The sequence below is a fragment of the Poecilia reticulata genome, linkage group LG11 (genome assembly GCF_000633615.1).
Source record: "Poecilia reticulata strain Guanapo linkage group LG11, Guppy_female_1.0+MT, whole genome shotgun sequence".
Classification (NCBI taxonomy): domain Eukaryota; kingdom Metazoa; phylum Chordata; class Actinopteri; order Cyprinodontiformes; family Poeciliidae; genus Poecilia; species Poecilia reticulata.
Genome location: NC_024341.1, coordinates 20,617,335 through 20,624,722, shown reverse-complemented (window position 1 = coordinate 20,624,722; position 7,388 = coordinate 20,617,335).

Sequence of the window (7,388 nt, the reverse complement as noted above, 5' to 3'; positions counted from 1 at the left end):
ATCTTGCAGGAAATCTCTTTATGGAGCTCCTGTCGACAGGAAGCGTTGCCATGGGGACTGCTGTCTTTCAGACTGTCTGTATGTGAGTGCCTGAGAGTGGCTTGCAGCTCTGAAAGGAAAGTTTGTTGCATTTAGCTGTTGAGACAAAATGACTTTTTTCTTGTGACTGCAATCAGGTAATTAGGCTGTTTCATTAAAAATTCAGGAAAGTGACAACCAAAAATCTGCAAACATCAATCAAAATAGCTGAGAGATTATCAGAGATGATCTTCAATCAAATATTGTTTTTTGAGATTAAATTGTGTGTTTGTGTTGGAGGCAAAGTAAATTGCACAGATTCTTAATTCTGCTCATTCTGAGCAAATGTGTGTTTTTAACTAAATGCACACCAATTAATAATGCATTTGCAACATTGCTGTTGCAAATATATTTATATTTGCAGATTCAATGTTCCACATGTAAACATATACATACATTTATTAGAAAACTTGCATGCATTTAATGCTAAATCCAAATTGTAATTTTCCTTAAGTGCACAATTGGAATGCAACGCATGTAAAATAATTTTTTGCATGTATGTTCCTTGACAATTACTAGATGTGTTTGGATAACTAGACGCAGAGTATAGTCAGTGTTCATCAAAAGCGATTTCAAAGTATAATCCTGATCACACACTGCCACCCAGTGTGAGCAACAGGTTTGGGGAAAGGTGTCAGAGCATGAGTCATGTGAAATTGTATTCAGTTGATGCAGTCTATCTATTTGTCTGTCACTAGCTTGATGTATCTATATCCATGTATTAAGTCTCTTTTTATATGTATGTCTATGTGGCATGCGACAAAATGTTATATAGATGTTTATTGCTTATTTTCTAAGTKGTTACTGTATTATGTTTTTATTATGTTAAGCACTTCAAACTGCCTTGTTGCTGAAATGAACTATACAAATAAACCTGACTTGTCCACTAATATATGTAAATATCTATATCTATAGAAATATCTATATCTATATCTATATAGATATCTCTATCTATATAAATATAGATATATTGCATGCTCCATAGGGATAAAGAGGTATGGACGTCTTTATCCCTATGGAGTCATATTCAATACATTTGAAGATTTATGAAAAGTTTATGTATTTCAGTAGCTTAATCAGTAAAGCACATTATTAAAATTACACCACACAGACTGATGTTTTCAAGCCTTTTTGTGTTTGTTTTGATAAATTTCYATTAACGGCTAAACTAAATATATTTACTKTCATGCTGTGTGTATTTTGTGTATGATTGTGAGGCAGAAGCGGCAGATGATTTTGAGAATTTAATGGAAAAAATTATGAGAAAAACAAACTTACAAAAAACATGGGGAGCCAGAGTAAAACAAAAATATTCCATAATAAAAACCAGCCAGGAGACACRAGGAGAATTCAGAGAAACCAGCAAGGAGTGACTGAGAAAGAGTTGCTTAAKTACTGGGAGGTTGAATGCTGAAACTTCCTGCTTGCAGCTAACTGATTGCAGGTGTGAAGGCATAGAGTAGAAGGCAGACTGAGGCGAGACAGACAGAGAGAGAGAAAGTGGAACAAGGGTCGAGGGAGAGTATGCGGAGGACTAGGAAATGATTCAAACACTAAAGCGAACGAAACAAAACTAAACTGAAGTAACTATAAACAACTCAACACAAGAAACAAACGTAATAAACTAGTATAGCCAAGAAAGGTCTGTACTAAAGATAAATAGTAACAAGACTGAACTAATCAAAATAAGAAACTAACACAAAATAATAATGAAATCAAATCAAACTAGAAAACAACTTAAGATCCTAACATTTACAGTAATATTAAATACACTAGACCAATAAAAAAAACACATGGTTTCAGCAAACAGAAATGGTTAATAAAAAATATGCTCACAGTCTTTCTCAGTCGCTGTGGAAACTGCTTTTTTGATGTGCACAAGTGACACATTGATTTGAAGGTTGAACAGGTGGTTTGAGAATTTCAATTCTGTTCCGAGAAATGCACCAAAGTGACAGAGAAACACTGTAATACGTGCTTAACCAAAAGTACTTTTAATCTGACAAAAGAGCCTCATCGGACTGCCCATTTTAACCCAGTGTTTCCCAACCCTGGTCCTCAAGGCACACTGACCTGCATGTTTTAGATCAGTGGTCCCCAACCTTTTTATTACTGCGGACCGGTACAGGTCCACGGTCCAGGGGTTGGGGACCACTGTTTTAGATGTCCCCTCCTGCTTCAACACACCCCATTCAGATGATTGCAATTCATCAAAACCCTGTTAATCAGCCATCAATTGAAATCATGTGTGCTGAAGCAGGGGGATGCCTAAAACTTGCAGGGCAGTTTGCCTTRAGGACCAGGGTTGAAAAACACTGTAGTCTACTAAATATCTACTAATGTACATGTATTTAGCACTGTTTACCTATCTTTACTTTTTTTTTTTTTAATCTATGTGTCTACATCAACAGCTATGACTCTCAGGTTTAATATTTTGTAATGAAGTACCAAGAAATACATAATAAGAAAATCTCTGTAAAAATTTTAGGCTGTAAGATAAAAAAACCCAATAAGCATTTAAAAAAAAAGCACCACTCATCAGTTTGAATCTGAGTTGGTAACCAGAGCTTAGAGAGGCAGGAAGTCCCTCCTTGGCAGCCGGAGACGTTTTCCACGCCCCTGAGTCATTTACRACGCGCATCGCTGTAACAGTGAGGGGGCCGCAGGGCTCTGCGCCGTCTATTCAATCCACAATGACAGCATTGACCTTTGTCTGTTTTCTTTGGCTTATTGTGATTGATGAGATTACAAAGGGGCAAACAAAAAGAAAACAGACAAACAGCATTTGAAAAAAGACAATTGGAGACATACATTTTAATTATTCTTCAATTTAATTTGGAGCTTCTGAGCTAAAGTTCAGTCCCACACATAATCACGAGTGCGTGAGCAGATAAAAGGAAATTCTGTGTTATTTTTGCTCTGAGTTTGCAATAAAAAAATGAAAAATATAAAATAAGCAAATTTAGCTGAGTTTCTACTGCAAAATCTACCGCAGTCTTTATTTCATTTATGCCAGAGACAGGCCTTGACATCAGCCGCACCTGAAAAGTGACGTACATCTGAGTTACCCAGAGCGCATCACTCATCGTCTGCATGGATTCCTGTCATATAGCGCACCTGCTGCCCACTGATAAGTGAAAAGTTGCAGCAGAAGACCCGCACTGACGTCATCGGATTCAAAGCTCCTGCGCAAGAGGGCCTCACTGTTTTAATGTTTTATAACATTCCTTGGCCAAACTGAGAACACTGATGGAATTACTAAGGCGATGAAAAGTGAAAGACTGAGAGAGCAGAGGCAGGCAGATTCAATTTTGTTTTTAACAACTACCTTTCAGAATTGTATTAGTGAGTAACATATCACCTTGGAAACCTTTCACTTTAGTCTTATTTTGAATCGCAGGAAAATATTTAAAAACATCAACATGAACAAACGTCAATTTGCTGCATTATGAGCTTRATTGTCCCAATAATCAGAGTAGCTGAACTAATAACAAATGAGGGTATTTATAGATAGAAGAATAGAAGAATATGTCCAAATGGCACAGTCATGTTTAATAATAAACTACTATCTATTGCAATGAAGCTCTATTGTCAGATTAAAGTACCTTTTGAAAATTGTGACCTTAAAGTACGTTAAATGTTATTTTCWTAYGTCTGATGTAATATTTTAATCCTTAAAGTCATGTTTAGCTTAACTGTAAGCAAAAAATTACCACAACTAACACAAAAAAAAGGTTTGAAATCATCAGTTTGTGTTTTAGTCATCTGCATTATGTGTCTGGCTTAGTGAATTAAGTCAAAGCAATAAACAAACCTTTCAACAATATTCTTATTTTATTTACTATTTCAGTTTGTGGCCACAGGTGGTAAAGTGCAATGCTTCCAAAAGTAAAGCATTGGTGCAGGTTTTCTTTGAAAAATCCAATTTGGCTAACTGACTGAAACTAAACTGGCTATAACTTCTTAAGTCAGCCCAGGGTTGCTGATTCTGCATACATATGTGCTCAAGTGAAACAGAAGGAGTTGGACTAAGCTGACCAATGACAGTGAAGAAGCAGAGAGAAAGATTACCTCAAAAATAAGAGATTTATTCAGAGGTAAGCAATTCAATKTATAATTTTTCCACAGATAAATGAATAATTAGGCCTCAATATGTGCGTATTTCTTTTAAAACAGTCGGACATTTAACGGACCGTCATTTATTTCATACGACTGTATATGCGAGGAGAGCTTCTGTACAGGAGACCTCTTACTATCTCTGTTGCTGATTATTTTCTATACAGAGAAGCCGAAACTTAGATTCCAGGCAGAAAGTCAATTTGTTGTAAGTTTTAAAACGGGTGTGCCAAGGGGTGTGAATTTGGGTAAATCCACGTCTAACAAAAAACTGCAGAGCATAAAATTTTAACTGTTTTAATAAAAAAAACAACAACAATGGTTCTGTCTGATCTCTGAGAGTTCCAATTAGACAGAGAGAGGTGAAAATGAAAGCAGTAGCCGTACAAATGTGTCAATACTAACTAATCTCTAAAACACGTTACAACCTTTTGTTAGGTTATCTTTGCAGAGGTTCTACACACAAAAAGATAATGTGCTATTGATGAGGTAGGAGATGTCAACATGAAGGCAGCACTTCAGAAAAGTCAACACACATTTAGAGGTGATCAAGTCTTAGTAATGCGTTCGGAGCAGACAATCGAAACACATCCATTACACAGATCAGAAACGGGAGAAAGATGACTCATAGTTCAGACCTTTAAAAAATAATTAGACAGATAGCTTGTACTTTGACCTCCAAAGCAAAATGCTTTGCAGCCTTCTGTGTTGCCGCTTAATTAAAACCTCCTCCAGCCACGGACCTTTTCACACCGGTGAGTCACTGATGTGGGCACTCGCCGTAAACAAAAGGGGGTGCAGGATTGTCTGAATCTGTTTAGTTCAGTAGAGGAGGAAAACCCACTGCATTGTTGCATCAAACGTGGCTTGTCACTCACTTTCTGTTTGGATTGACAAAAAGGGCAAATGTTGCAGAAGAAATAATGATGCAACGTTGAATAGTATTCTGGAAAAACTGAAAATGGTGCATTGTTTCTTTTTATTGTTGTTTCAAAACTTCCAGTTTTACACGTAGGATCAATTAGCAACCTTGGGCGAATGTCTCTTGCCCAAGTACACTTCGGCATGTGACAAAAAAATAAAATAAAATGTTAGAAGCATCTTGCTGAACTTGTACTCACACACGCTGTTAACCTGCTTGACGAGCTATGTCACCTAAATCAGTGCAGCCCTTAAAAAGTTCAATAAATACTGACTATAAAAAGTTAGTTGTTATTTTTCAAGAAGTACAAATTTGTTTAGACTTTAAGTTGCTTTTTTTTTTTTTAATATCCCTGTGTTTTCTTCTATGAGATGTTGATATTTGTGGAAAATTATAAAATAAAGAGTTTTGATTTTTGTTAATGGTGAGAAAAATAAATTCAAAACTTGTTACTGGTTCTTTTAGYGTTGTTATCTCTTGAAAATTTAATGCAATAATACCACAAAAGAAGTTTTTATCCAGTTATTATGAATGTTTCTTAGTAACTTTCCTAAATATTACCAGCACAACTTACTCCAGCTGTCAGATTGTCATCAGGTTTTTCTTGTTGCTATGCTTAAAAGTAATTCCGATACATAACTATTAAACTTTATTTTGTTGTATAATTTATTTATTTTATTTTCTTAGTTTTTAACTGCTTGTTTTGCATATCTTTCAAGATTTCATAATCTTTATCACGCACTTACTTGCCCATGCGTAGAACTTTTTCTTTGCTTTCTCTAGATATTTTCAAATTCTTTCACATTTTCCTCTCTGCTGAAGGAAATCCCATTAAAATGATTGCATGCCCTGCAGATAACCTCCATAAAGTGGCAAACTTAAGCATCGGGCTATAGGTCAGAGGTATTTCTCTGAGGCATCTGAGAGCAGGCTGACATTCACGGGAGTAATAATCAGAAGTATAAAAGTGCTGAAAGAGTTCTTTGGCTAAAGTTGGGAAAATGCAGACCGTGCAATTCTTGAAATGTTATATGTAATTGTAGCTATCAGAACTAAATTCAAGGATAACTAATGTTTCATTTTAACCCTTTCCTTCCTGATGTGCTGAATAGTTACATAGTAGCTTGATGTAAAAAAAAAAGTCTGTTTTACATATAACACTCATGAAGTCTCACTGACCACTCGGCAGAGTCATGTACAATTACATCCACACTGAGCGTCTGCGCACGTCCATTCAATCTGAATATTAAACAGAGAGTACACATGAATTACTAATTAATGATGAAACCACCACTCCTGTCCATCAGAGAGATTTTGGTCCTTTTCATAACAGATATGTTATGAAAAGGAGTCTTTAAGGACTCTACGAGTCTTTAAGGAAACTTTTTGGTACCCGTGCATTTTGTTCAAAACCCAGCTCTATGTGATCTGTAGACAGCTAAAGAATTAAGAAAAAAATTTTTATGGTGTGGAAGATTATGTAACAATTATGGTCAATGTCCTAATTCCAGGTCTTTCCTCTTTAATAACCCACATTAGTGAGTATTAGGTCAATATGTGTCTCTTATCCAATATAACCCTCTGCTACACTAAGCGAGAGTGTGACAAACACCCTTTATAAAGCACAGTAATGGATGGACACCAAGAGCAGGAAGTGAAAGGTGGATATACTTAATTCTGAGCCATTAAATGAAAAATACAGACCACTGATGTACTGTACTGTGTTGCCCTTCACTTTGGCAATGTATATTTTAGCTGGTGCCATGTCTACAGTGTTAACAGTATCTAGGTCAGGGCAACTTTTTCAAGTATACATCATGTGTTTATCTGAAGGAGAACAAACACAAAGGCTTCATATTGGAAGGAATTTACCAAAATGATAAATGATTTTTCCAAACAACCCATGAGTTCAGAGAAATGATAAAACAATTTACACACGTAAATATTTTATTCTTCAATGTGAATGAATTATAGCAACTCTGCAAAAAAAGAGGGGGCTAGGCAAAAATCCCTCCACTGGCATGTAAGAGACTAATTGCATTGCCAAATTCTGTAAAAGCTTGATTCCTTATTCCTTATTCCCCCTAAGAAAACTGCTGGGTTGTAGTAAACAATTTTCTCCAGTAGATGACAGTGATTAACAAAAAAATGATACAGCAAACAGGAACCAACACTGGTAATAATAATAATAATAATAATAATAATAATAATAATAATAATAATAATAATAATAATAATAATAATAATAATAATAATAATAATAATAATAATA